This window comes from Thrips palmi, unplaced genomic scaffold (genome assembly GCF_012932325.1).
Source record: "Thrips palmi isolate BJ-2018 unplaced genomic scaffold, TpBJ-2018v1 HiC_scaffold_5, whole genome shotgun sequence".
In the NCBI taxonomy this organism is placed as follows: domain Eukaryota; kingdom Metazoa; phylum Arthropoda; class Insecta; order Thysanoptera; family Thripidae; genus Thrips; species Thrips palmi.
In genome coordinates this window covers 15,023,990-15,037,576 of record NW_023144632.1, presented here as the reverse complement: position 1 = coordinate 15,037,576, position 13,587 = coordinate 15,023,990, and the positions used below count along the sequence as shown (strand labels likewise).

General features: G+C 63.2%; 1 protein-coding gene across 1 annotated transcript in view; it reads left to right on the top strand.

The window, feature by feature from the left end:
• Positions 1-13,587, top strand: part of LOC117651342 (ras association domain-containing protein 10-like) — a 33,293-nt gene that overhangs the window by 13,575 nt on the left and 6,131 nt on the right. Inside the window, exon 2 of the mRNA XM_034395293.1 lies at positions 4,703-4,752. The gene's annotated coding sequence lies outside the window, so the exon portion shown is untranslated. The remainder of the gene's footprint in view (positions 1-4,702; positions 4,753-13,587) is intronic.

The following is a 13,587-nucleotide window of genomic DNA, read 5'->3' as shown; positions in this document are numbered from 1 at the left end:
CCCACAGCCAAACCGCAAAAGGGTTTTCGAGTCGCGCTGTGTCGCTTCAAACCCCCGACCGAACGGCGAGGAGCGCGGAGCAGGTGCTGTAGGGCCCCGCCCCGCCCCGCCCCGCTGCGCACTACTTTCCCTCAATGTTTGTCGGCCAGGTGCAAATTATTTGTCGCCGCAACCTCCTCCCCTCCCTCCACGGAGCCAGCCGGTGCCGCGGCAGCCTGCCCAGCGCGCCCAGGGCACCCAGTGCCAGGCGGTGCCAGGGCACTCAAAGGAGAGTCGTCTCGTGAGGAACGCGCAGCGTGTTGTGTTGCAATCCCTCACAATCTCTCATTCTGGATGGTTGGGTCCATTGGCACGTTCCGACGATCTTGAGCCTATAGCAGCGGTTCTCAACCTTTCTCGGCTCGCGACCCCAAATTTGTAGCCAAAAATTTCCGCGACCCCCAGGAAAAGTTTCACAACCCCACGGGACCCCTCCTTTAGCATGCCACTGCGTCTGATCCGAGCCGGGCATTTTGCTCCCTCAACGGGCAATTGGTCTTTGGACTTTCCTTTAGCATGCCTCTGTTACGGAGTGCGATTATCAGTCTTAGTTTGGGGGCAGTATTGTCTCAAAGTTGGCCAAAACGCTCAGAAATGTCTTTGAAAAATCATGTTTTGGGTCGATTTTAAGCAGCCACTGCGTCTGATCCGAGCCGGGCATTTTGCTCCCTCAACGGGCAATTGATCTTTGGACTTTCCTTTAGCATGCCTCTGTTACGGAGTGCGATTATCAGTCTTAGTTTGGGGGCAGTATTGTCTCAAAGTTGGCCAAAACGCTCAGAAATGTCTTTGAAAAATCATGTTTTGGGTCGATTTTAAGCAGCCACTGCGTCTGATCCGAGGCGGGCATTTTGCTCCCTCAACGGGCAATTGATCTTTGGACTTTCCTTTAGCATGCCTCTGTTACGGAGTGCGATTATCAGTCTTAGTTTGGGGGCAGTATTGTCTCAAAGTTGGCCAAAACGCTCAGAAATGTCTTTGAAAAATCATGTTTTGGGTCGATTTTAAGCAGCCACTGCGTCTGATCCGAGGCGGGCATTTTGCTCCCTCAACGGGCAATTGATCTTTGGACTTTCCTTTAGCATGCCTCTGTTACGGAGTGCGATTATCAGTCTTAGTTTGGGGGCAGTATTGTCTCAAAGTTGGCCAAAACGCTCAGAAATGTCTTTGAAAAATCATGTTTTGGGTCGATTTTAAGCAGCCACTGCGTCTGATCCGAGGCGGGCATTTTGCTCCCTCAACGGGCAATTGGTCTTTGGACTTTCCTTTAGCATGCCTCTGTTACGGAGTGCGATTATCAGTCTTAGTTTGGGGGCAGTATTGTCTCAAAGTTGGCCAAAACGCTCAGAAATGTCTTTGAAAAATCATGTTTTGGGTCGATTTTAAGCAGCCACTGCGTCTGATCCGAGCCGGGCATTTTGCTCCCTCAACGGGCAATTGTTCTTTGGACCTTCCTTTAGCATGCCTCTGTTACGGAATGCGATTATCAGTCTTAGTTTGGGAGCAGTATTGTCTCAAAGTTGACCAAAACAGTCACAACGGTTTTTCAAAGACATTTCTGAGCGTTTCGGCCAACTTTGAGACAATACTGCTCCCAAACTAAGACTGATAATCACACTCCGTAACAAAGGCATGCTAAAGGAAGGTCCAAAGACCAATTTCCCGTTGAAGGAGGACGAAATACCGCCTCGGGTCAGACGCAGTGGCTGCTTAAAATCGGCCCAAAACACGATTTTTCAAAGACATTTCTGACCGTTTTGGTAAACTTTGAGACAGTACTGCTCCCAAACTAAGACTGATAATCACACTCCGTAACAAAGGCATGCTAAAGGAAGGTTCAAAGACCAATTGCCCGTTGAGGGAGCAAAATGCCCGCCTCGGATCAGACGCAGTGGCTGCTTAAAATCGGCCCAAAACACGACCCCAGCTACCTCGCCGCGACCGCTTAAAATTTTTTCGCGACCCCACTTGGGGTCGCGACCCTAAGGTTGAGAACCACTGGCCTATAGCGCACTCTTATTACTCTCTTGATTTTGGCAAGAGCATCAAGTTGACACTCTGTCGGCGTTGTACGTAACTTTTGACAGCAAAGCCCCAGAGAGCGTAGGTTTGGCTCGCAGCTTGCGAGTCGGGGGGCCGGGCCGGCGAACTAGGGCGTCAGGGCGCTGCCAGGGCGCCAGGCGGGGACTGGGGACGCGGCGGGACAGGCTGCCAGGCTACCGAACCCGCTGCGCCACGCTGCGCCATCAGGCCATCAGCGACACTCCGCCGCTAGGGCTTTACGGCGTCGTGGTCCCCGCGGGGGTCACTCTCCGCGCCACTAGTGGCGAGCTCGCTGAAGGCCGGTAGCGGCGAGGCACGGCAAGGCCGGTAGCGGGGCCGGTGGCACCCAATGGACTGGAATCAACGCCGCCCGGTTCGACACTCTGGACACTCTGGACAGGCCGCGGACTTCAGCTAGGCGTATCTTAACCCAGACAAACTCCGCGCCACTACTATGGGCTAGTTGGCGCTGCCAGGCGGCGCTCACAGACATGATACCCTCGTGGTCATCGTTGCGGCGTTTACTTACTGATGTTACGCTCGTGTGTGTGTTTGTGTGTGTGTGCGTGTGTGTGTGTGTGTGTGTGTGTGTTGCGCGGTGTTTGGCTGCGTGCTGGCGGTGCAGGCCGTTAGATGGCGTGCCAGCCCCCGGCGAGCCCGGTGTGCCCGGCCTGCCCTCGTCGGGGTGCGCGGGGCTGCCGCGCTGCCGCACCCAAGACGGAAGTCTCCCGGACGCGCCCCTGCGCTGGAGACGGCGGCGCTGGGGAGAGGCAGGAGACGCGTCGGCGGCTGGGAGGGGGAGGGGAGTCCCCGCGAGGCGTCTAATGACTGTGGGAGCACGCCGCGACCCGCCCCGTAAACGGTGCGAGAGAGACAGGCAGTGATCGACGAAGGAAGCACTGTTTCGTTCGTGCTGCTGTGCGGGCCGCGCTACTTTTCTTCCTCCCCGGAAATCGGTCGCACCGACAAGACTGTGACGTCACCAAGGCGTCACGGCAGTGTGTGACTCGTCACGCCGCGGCCACACCGCGGTCACGGCCTTGATACAGTACTGCCGATGATGTATTCCGGGAAAAGGAGGTCAGCGTGCATTGGGTGGTCCCCGCTGCGCCACGCCACGCTGGGCCGGGCGGCTGGCGGCTTGGCTACCGGCGCGGCGGGCCGAGGGCCGCGGGGAAGGTGTTGGATTAGTTTATTATCGACGTCCCGCCATATATACTTCCCGGCTTTAATAAAGGGTTCATCAAGGTTGCCCGATTAAGCGGCTTTCTTGTTGCTGCTGTTTGTTGTTGTTGTTGTTGACGGCGAGCCGGCGCGCTCTTGATTTAGCCCGCACCATTAATAACGCATGATCGTTGCAAAGCCGCCGCGTGTCAAGCTTGTTGTCCCCCGGCGCCGCGCCTGCGCCGTGGGTGCGACTCACTGGCTGGGCAGGCGGGCGCCGTGAGGGTAGGCAGTTCGCACGCAGGCCTGTCGCCGGGACGGCATCCCTTGACTTAAGAGGCCAGGATCGCGTCTTGCCTGGTCGCCCGGCGTACAGAAGACAGTGGCGCCACTGTAAGAGGTACTGGGGCCAGGCGAGGCGGCCTGAGTCTCGCAGCCGGCAGCTTGGCAAGCAGCAGGCGCGACCAGATTGTGTCGAGTCAAAACGGAGGCTGCCTTGAGGCCTAACGGTGTGCCGGTCAGTCGCTAATCCCAGCACGGCGCGGCGCGGCGCTGCCCAGAGGGACCTTCCGGAAACACAGCGACTCCGGGTGCCTCCGCCGCCTCTGCCGCCTCTGCCTGCCGCGCGAACGGAAACGGAACGTCATCGGCGATGAGGAGGGCGGGGAGGGGCGCGGCTACTCGCGGAGCAAAAATACGGTGCGTTGCTCGCAGCGGCCCGGACCGGCCCGGCCCACGGGAAGGAAGCTATGTCTCGCTCGCTCTGGGGGGTGCGAGGGAGACAGCGGGGCTGATTGCGCGGCGCGCGGGGCGTGGGACGGCGTGCAATCAGGCCGCCTCGCCGGGCAGCAGCGCGGCGGTCTTGGCGTGCACTGGGCTCGGGGCTGCTCGCCTAGGCTCGATGCCCACTGACCGTTCGCTTCAGCCGAAAGAGCCCCGCTTTTCCAGCCTGCCACGCCACTGTCGGCGCGTTGTCGGCGTGCCTGGTCGCCTGTCTCTCTCGCACTCCAACGGAACGTGTCCGAGTACTACGAGTGCGAGAGAGGCAGAACTGATGACGGCCTCAGCGAGTGTTATTGAGTCACTCTCTCCGCGTCACGACGACCAAGCGACCAAACCAGGCGGACGACAAGCCGACTCACGTGCAGTACCTGCAGTGCTACCTGCAGCACAACCTGGAATACCTGCACTATTACCTGCAGAGCTATACCTAGAGTACTACCTGCAGTTCCTGGAGTACCTGACTCGAGGGGTGACCCACTGTAAAATTTTGTGTACAATGATTGTGTGAATGTGCACGAATGTGCAAGATTTCTTGCTTTTTTGCCACACATGTTGCCTACTTACAGGCGTTTTTTGCCTCCTGAATGTGGAATGTGGTCAAATTTTGTACAACGAATGTGGAAAGCTGTTCCCCCCTCGACCTGACTCACTTCTCGTTGTCTTTTTGTTCCAGCCTCATGGAGCAGCCCCCACGCTGGATTTAGCCCCCGAGACAAGCACTGTGTAAGTTGTTTTCGAAAAAAACTGAACTTTAGGAAAAGCGGCTCTGGGCGAGGCGAAATGGTGACAATGTGGCGATGTGGTGATGATGTTTCGCATACTGCACGGCGGCGGGCGCGGCGGCACGGTACAGTGCAGCGGCGGGCATGCAATTTGCGACTCGGCGAGACGAAGGAGACCGAGGCGGCGCAGCCGTCATTATTTCGGGACTTGCCATGTTCAGCGAAACGGCCAAAACGTTTGCCTTCATTACCGCCAGCGCCACTTCGCGCTGCAACGCCCTGCACCCCTGCACCGCCCTGCACCGCCCTGCACGTGCTGCGTGCAGCCGACAAAGGCGTATCACACGTCGTCAGACGGGCAAGGGGCCTCATCCCCACACAAACAAACACACACACTCACACACACACGCGCACGCACACTGGCGGGGCGGGGACCGTCTTCTTCCTTCCGTTAGGAATCTCCTATTTGGTAAATTGAGGCGATCCCTGTGCGAAAGCCAGTCATCAAGCCTTTTGCTGGGCTGCTCCTGTGCATGCGGGCGGGGCGGGGCCTCGCGACCGCCCCAGGGCCGGACCGGGACCGGGCTACTGTACCGCTGCTTGGCCCCGTGCATGCTGCACAAGATGCACCGCGTGTCCGAGGCAGCCCGGCGGGGCAGCTGGTCCAGCCATCGGGCCCGGCCAGTGCCGGAGACGTCACAAGTTCAAGTCCACACGCTGCTTCGCCTCGTTTCGGCGCTGCGAAACGAAACGGCGCGAGGCGGTGCTTCGCTTTGCAGTGTAACGCCTTGCAGTGCAGTGCCACGCACTGCCACGCACGCCGGGCGCGAAACCGGAGCCGCACTCGTCATCGGACGCCTAATTATTTTCCAGTGCCGCGGCCGCAGAGGCCGAGGCTCGCGAGGAACCGTAAACAAGCCCGGCCGGCCAGCGCGCTTGACTCCAGGCGGCGTAGCGGCGCAGCGACGCAGCCAGCCGGGCAGGCGACGCATTTTATTCGAATGAACTCTTTTCCCGCGCAGAAAAAGGAGGAAGTGAATGAAATTCATTGCGCATGGCCATGCACTGCCTCACGGAGACCAGCCCAGCCGGGCGATGCTGCGCCCCGAACGGCGCGCCGCTTTTTCGTTTCTTTTTTGCGCGCCGTGTCGTCTGCATCCCGGACCATCCCGGACGCGGCGGCGCGGCGGCCGACTTGCGCAACCAGGAGTCCGTCCCGGCCCCGTCGTTATAAAGCCTGCCTCAGCAAGACAAGGCGCAGAGCGGGGCACGCCGGCACGGCGAGGCGGCCGGGGCGCCGGGCTTTCCACTTGGCGGGGTGCCCCAGCGTGCCGCAGTGCCCAGTGGCGTGCGCAGAAATTTAGAAAGGGGGGGGTCAGGCCACGCTTTTTGCCTACTTACAGGGGGAAAGTGACGCAATTTGCCTACCTTCCAGGCGGCTGACCCCCCCTGACCCCCCCCCCCCCCCCCCCCCCGCGCACGCCACTGGCAGTGCCCCGCGAACGCCGAGGCCGCCGAGGCGACGGACGTCATTTGGTTGTGACCCGTGCCGCCGGCCATTGGATGAGCGCAAGGGCCCGCCCCGCCCCGCGTGTCACAGGCATCGCGCAGACAATGCTCCCCGACGGCCGGCGCGCTTTCTTTCTGCCTCACGTCTCGATGTCTCGATCGCTAAAGGCTAAATGCGCGCCTTGTTATTGCCAGCCTAGCCCACGTATTATCCGCCTCGGCCGGGAGGGAGAGAGAGATACAGAGAGAGTTAGTCAGTGCGAGGTCACGTAATTTCATTACGTACGCCCTTTTCTATTTACTGTTACTTTTTTAAGTTTACTTTAATTGGACTCACCGGGAGAGGCTCGGTGCTTCCCCTCGACGGGGTGCGGCCGGCCGCTGCTGCATCCCGTGCATGCTGCGAGGCGCCCTCCCCGCGACCTCACGCAACGTGCTCTCTCCCTCTCTCGCTCGCACTGGTGGGGCGTCCCGTAAGGGTGCGAGAGAGGCAGCAGTACGGAGTACGGAGGGGCCACGGTAGCGGCGGCAGCACACTGCCGAGCCCACGGCCACCCAGCCCGGCCGCGTCATCGCACGGCGGCACCGCCGGCACCGCCACTCGGCCCTCGGGACGCGCATCGCCACGCCCAGCACGCGGCAGCACGCCACTCCGTGCTCTCCGTGCTCTCGTCCTCCATCATCCGGCTTTCCAAATGGGCGGCCCGGGTCGGTGCAGCAGGCCGACAACAGCGGCAGCAGCCCCCCGGTGCAGCTTCATTTGGACGCACCTTAATGCACCTAGCGTTGCCCCAAAACGGCGGTGAGGCGGGGCGGGGCGAGGCGGGGGGAATCAGGGGGCAGGGCCGGGCTGCCAGCTTTGGCTTTCCGTCCGGGGCAAGGCGTAGGCGAGGCGAGGCGCGGGGCTTAGAGCTAGCCGCTTTGGGCGTGAAAGTCCTTCCCATTGTGGGGCTTCCCTCCCGCTGCGTCCCGCTGCGTCCACGGCCCGACGCCGACCCCGGCCCAGCCTAGCCTTTACACGGCCTACCGTGTTCACCGGGAGCGATCCCCATCCCCGGTGAGTTAAGTTCCATGCTATAGGGACGAAAAAACACAACACCACCAACTTCCAATTTTATTAAATTTTTCGGTGCTTCACGAGCGATTTCCGTGACTCGCGCGACCCCGACATGTCCCTGGGCCCTCTGGCCCCGTACCGCCCCCGCGCCCCGAGGCAACAGGGCTTTCCCCGGGACAGGCGGCAGCGTCGACGGTAGCAGGGCAGCCTGGGGGGTCCCTCTCGCACCCACGCGAGGCGCGCCACGAGTGTGACAGAGACTGCCTGCGGGAGGAGTACATTGGATTTGAGAGAGACAGCTCATCAACGCTAACGCGGGAACAGAGGGCGCCGTGACGGACAGGGCCGAGGCAGTGTGGCGGCAGTCTGGCGGCAGTCTGGCGGCACCGCGCCGCAGAGGTGTGGTTGCGTTTAGGCAAACGACGTATCATTTCGCGGGCCTGTCTGCTTTCTCGGCCAGGGCGGCCAGGGCGGCCAGGTCACTGCCCCACATTCGGAGTGGAGTGGAGCGGTGCGTACGCAGGGCCTCGGCGGGGCCTCGGCAGGGCTGACCCGGCGTTCGTTATTGGGCGGAAATCCGGCCGCCGCGCCGCCGCGACTCGCTTCGGGGTATTCAGGGGTGCCAATCACGGACCGGCGTCGACGCCGCCAGGCTGGCGCACTGTGCGCACTGCTGCCGCCGTGTCGCCGAGGCGACCACCACCGCAACGAGTGCTGAAACCATTACCGAAACGAGACCGACGTGCGAAACCATTCTCGGCGCTGGCCTCAACGCGCTGGGCTGCGCGACGTGTCACGTCGTGACGTTGATGCTGGCGGCGTTGGTGGCGTTGGCGGCGTTGGCAGCACTTGTCGGCGGCTCGGTGCTCCGCATGCTCCGCGTCTCCGCGTGCGGCGTCGAGCCTGCGCGTTGATTAAAAGCGTAGCCGCCACGTGACTGACTGCAGCCCAGCGGCCCAGCGGCCCAGCCTCCGAACGCGGCGGGCAGGGGCGGGACCGGTGTCCGTCCGTGTTCGTTTTAAACGGTTCCGCTGCGCCCCGCCTCGGCCCCGCCTGCATTTCTTCGCCATTCAGTCAGTCCATCCTCGGGAGACGAGACGGGCGGGGAGGGTCCGAGAGAGACACGGTGCCGCGCGGTGCGGTCCGGAGGCCTTTGCCGCCCAAGTCGCCCAACAATACGGCCGCCCCGCCGCCAAGCGCAGCCTAGGCGCCATCACGGTGGCCACCACGCGGGGCCGCTCTGTCTCTCTCGTACTCACGGACGCTCCCTTTAGGTGCGAGTGAGACAGGGCGACGATAAAAGACGCTGGGAATCAGTCGGCGGCTCGGCGTGGCCCGGCCGATGCGTAGATCAAGGAGGACGAGACGAGACGAGATGGAGAAAATTGGCCGCCGGGCTCAAGATGTAAGAGTGGGTAATCGGCGTGCTGGCGCCGCGGCGCGTCTCGCGGGGGGAAGGGGGGGGGCTAGCGCGTTTAAGGAGTCAAGGCCGCGGGGCGGCGATCGGAGCCGAGGCGGGCGGGCCGGAGCCGAAGGGGCAGACAATTATGTCACCTAGCCACGCCCCCGGCCAGCGCCACAGCGCCGCGAGCAGCCCGTCAAAGCGCACCGCTCCGCGGCCCTACTGCGATCGAGCTTGGGGTTAGAGGAAGGTGCCTCCCCATGGCCGCGCTCGAGGCCCTGATCGAGGCCCTACTCGATGCCGTGCTCGAGGCCCTGCTCGGGGTCTTGCTCTCCCCAGCGCGACGAATCGAACGCGTTGTTCGGCGGGCTCGCCGAGAGCAGCTCGGGGGCGTGCTTGCTGCGCGGTGCTGCGCGCCTCCGCGCACCCAAACATGGGATTAGCTTTTAGCAGGAAGGTTGCTTACGTGCGCCATCGATGCATGCCGTACTCGCGCACCTCTTGCGGCACTAGGAAGAAATTGCTTTTAATTTGATGACTTTTATCTGACCCTGCTTGCGTCACAGCCCCTCGCACCACGTCGTGCAATCATGGCTCCGCGCGGCCGGCCGGGGCGGCGGGTCGGCGTCGGCGGCGGTCGCCACCACGTATTCGCGCTGGGCGTGCTCATGGCGCTCGAGAGCTTCTTCCATTACCGCGCGGCTCCTCGACGAACTCGCCCCACAATCGGACCGGGTTGAAATCGCCGCGGCCAAACGGCCCTGCTCTCGCCGCGCCGCCGCGTCGCCCTGTCCCTCTCGCACCCGCGCCGGACGCCCCGCGAGTGCGAGAGAGACGGCGCGGCGAGAGCACTGTTGACGCCGTAACGACGCACGACAGGACGCCCCATTTGTTTGGGTTACTCGGGGCTGCACGGCCCGCATGGCCAGCACGGCCGCCACCTCCCGGGCACCTCCCGGGCACCTCCAGCGACGCAGCCAGGTCCTCAATAATGACCGTGTGTACAGTGGTTAGACACCCGGCCGCCCGCCCCGCCCGCCCCGCCCCGCCCCGCCCCGCCCCGCCCCGCCCCGCCCCGCCCCGCCCGGACGCTTCGGCCGCCGGACCACCGGGCACCGTCCTGGGAGGGGGCAGGGCCAGGCAGGGCACGCAGTCGGCGGAAGTGGGCCAGGGCGTCTGCCATCTCGCACTGTGCGGGCGTCGTGCGTGTGCGGTCATTCCCCCGCCGCTTCAGGCGAAGCAGGCCTGGCGGGGGGCACGGCATGACACGCACAGACCACTTTCGAACGTTCCCTCCCGACGCGGTTCAAATCGGGAATCGTCGTGAAGCCCTCGGTGCGCGACGGGGCCGAGCCTCACACTGGGAGGCAGAGAGGGAGGTCGCAGCAGCTAGGCCAGCTAACTAGAGGCTGTACGTCATATCGGACCCCGAGCCCTGCCTGCGCTCGCAGCCGACTGCCTATTGTCATGCGGTAGTCACTTGTTCGCCTTTTGGCGCTGCGAAGGCCCTCTGAGGACGCCGCCGCCTCTCTAGGGACGCCAGGCCGCCTCTCTAGGGCCACGCCTCCTAATCGGCCGAGGAAAGTGAGCCCGGCGACCTTGATGGCCTCCAGGGCCTCTGCGGCCGCCGCGGCCCGGATGGGCACGCGTTTAATGTAGTAATGAGTATCGGGGGAATAACTCTTCCGGGCGTCAGCGTTTGGAAAGTGTGGAGGAATACAGGGCGACGCGTGTGTGGAGTACTACGTACACGCCACGGGGGGAGGGGGGGGGACGCGCCGTGGGGTCCGAGCGACCCTGACCTCCCCGGCCACCTCCGGGCACCTCAGGGCGGCGGCGGTGGCGGCGGCGGTCCCGGACTCTCCTCCCCTCTTCCCGCGGCCGCCGTGCCTCCGACAGCCCTCCCAAAGGCGGCCGACTTTCTCAAAAATGACGAAGGGGCATGGAGACCTTGACACGCGCGGCCGACGTGGGGGACGTTGCGCCGCGCGTCCAATTCGTCCAATTCGTCCAATCCGTCCGATCGCGGCGGCCGGACGATCGATAATCGTAATCACACACAATGCCCTCCCTGTTTGCTGCTCTAGTTTTTCGTTTCTTTTTTCCCTCGACAGTAATAACAAAGTACGAGGTGCAATTAAAGCGGCACGCCGTTCTCCCGGCAGGTAATGCGCCAATAAGTAGCGAGCCGCGGCCCGGCCTGCCCCGGCCTGCCCCGGCCTGCCCCGGCCTGCCCCGGTCCGGCCGAAGAGTCGAGTCCAGAATGAAGCGGACCCAAGCCTTTAGCGGTCACGTCGACGCGTGTCCGAGTCTCCTCCTCTTCAGGCCCGCACCACTGCATTGCACTGCATCAGCTGTGGGTTGTTTTGCCGCGACAAGAAAGCACTGGACTGCGGTGATACTATGTTTTTGCGGACTTTTGGCCAAGCTTGTGGCTGTGGACTTGGGCCCACGCCCGCTGCCGCTGTATTGCCACGCATGTCGCACCTCGGTGGGTGGCAGGCAGTGGCAGGGTGGCGCTGGCGCTGACTATGGCTTGCGTGGCTTCCATTGGCACGTCCAAAACGTTTCATTGCTGTTGCATATGAAACCGCCAAAGCGACGACTAGTACTCGTTGGCGGTCTCGGGGCGGGGCGGCGCGGGGCGTCGGCCGGGCCGGGCGGGCAGGCTGGGCCGCATCGCAGCACCACAGCCTCCCACCCACGTAGCTCCCCGGCCTGCGGTACCCCGCGGTACCCTGCGGCAGCCACGACCCGACAGACATGCCGCGCCAGGCCACTGCCCCCTCCCCCATGGCCCCATGGCACCATGGCCGCATGGCCCCACGGCACAGCTTCGAAAAGCCCTCGGCGTGCCCTCGGCGTCATGACGTCTTTGGCGTCGATGTGGGTATCCGTTGCCTCTCTTTCTCCCGCCTTTCTCTTCCTGTAAGTCAAGTCTCCGGCCGGTGAGTCACCTTCCCCCCCCCCCTTCCCGTATCCTTCCCGGCCTTCCCCGCCCCGTGCGGGGGAGTCGCGCCGCTGCGACGCACCGCGAGTTGCAGCACGGCCACGGATTGCGCGTTCAAGTCACACTGCTAAAAGAGAAGCAGCGCAACCACCTGCCCCTCAGATTGTCCCTTCCTAAATGTGTGGGGTATTTCTTGTCTACGCTTCATTCCATGCGTAGCTCCTTCAAAGCGTGATTGTATGCTTGACTCAAGTACAGTTACGACTTGGTTTTGACAGGAACTGTAGGGGCCCTTCAGGCGCAGGTCGTACATTTGTCCGACTCGCTGCGCCAACAGCGGTTTCTCTTCGATTCTCTTTCTTTTTGTGTCTCCCGAGACGGTACGGCACACGCAGAGGGCCCGCTGCGCCGCGCTGCGCGAGCGGCACCGCCGGGCACCGCCGGGCACCGCGCATTTTTCACTGTGATCCCCGACGACGGGAGGTCGGCCTGTATCATGCACACACACTGACACATTCACACTCTGGCACGCACGGGGAGGTGCAAACGAAAACCGCTGCGCCGGTCCCCGCTGCATGTGGGCCTTATACGGCGGGGACGCGTTCTTCATCGAACCGGCCGCTCCGAGGGCCGCCCGCTGCCGCCGAGGATCGCTCCGTCTCTGTCGCTCTCATCGCCCACCGCAGGCACCGCCAGGCAACGCAGCGCGGAGCGAGAGAGACAGAGCGACGCGTCGATTCTTCAGAATGAGGCGGCCGGGTCCACGGCCCAAAGAGGCGCGCCTAGCGTGGCGAACGGCCAACGGACCCTGGTCGGCGTAGAGCCGGGAGAACCCCCGGAAGGCAGGCAGCGCGCTGCCCCGACGCACGGCCGCGTGGCGGGGCTGCCTACCCTCCGTCTCGCGGGCGCTCGGCGTGGAGCTCGGCGTGGAGCTCGCCGCCAGCCAGGCAGTCGGCCGCGCCATTCAGAAGGGACGTCGTTCCGTCGCCCTGTCTCTGTCGCACTCATGGGGCTCTCCGCGAGGGTGCGAGAGGGACAGAGCGATCTTCTGAATTGGCTTGTTGTCCCCGTGTCTCGCGGGGGAGATGACGGAGAGCAGCGCCGAGCGTGGCCTGTTCCCAGGACTGCGACCGGGGCACTGCGGGGCACTGTGGGGCACTCTCCGGCCGGACAGCGTCCGACTGGGCGACAATGGCCATTGTTTGCGGTGGCTCGCGGCGGGGCGCGGCGGGGCTGTGGGGGTTGCATATGTGTGCGTTGCGCGGCTCCTACTCCGCCACTATTATTCTAGGGCCGTCAATTTCCACAGCGTCCAGCTTCTGACGGGCCGGGCCTTCGTCTATCTCTCTCGCACTCATGGCGCGTCCCGTAGGCCTGCGAGAGAGAGAGAGAGAGAGACGGGGCGACGGGCCCTCCCACTCGAACTGCCCGCGCGAGTCAACAAGGCGGAACGCACGGCGCGGGCCGCTAGCGCCGCAAGGACTCCAGCCAATCCAGCGAATCGCAGCGAATGCATCAAACCAAGTGATTCGGCATCGCGGTCTAAATACCGCACAGACACGCCCCAGTAGGCTTACACTCGCACACATAAGGAACGCCCTGCGAGGCCGCGAGAGAGCGACGACGGATTTGCAGTTTGCCCGGCACCTGCGAAAGCACGGCAGGCGACCAATTTCCGGAAAAGGTGCCACCGTCACCTCGCGCGGGCCTCGCCCTCGGCCTCGCCGGAGAAGGACTTTGAGGCAAGCCTCTCCGCTGGAGCGTCCAGGACGAGTCCCATAGGTCCCATAAGGAGTGCGAGAGAGACAGGGCGACGGAAACGACTCTCGGAATCAGTCTGCAGCTGACCAACGCATTCCTGGCACGGAGCGGACCTCTTAGCTCTGCCCCAGTAGGGGCTCTCTGGGTCTCCGGGCGT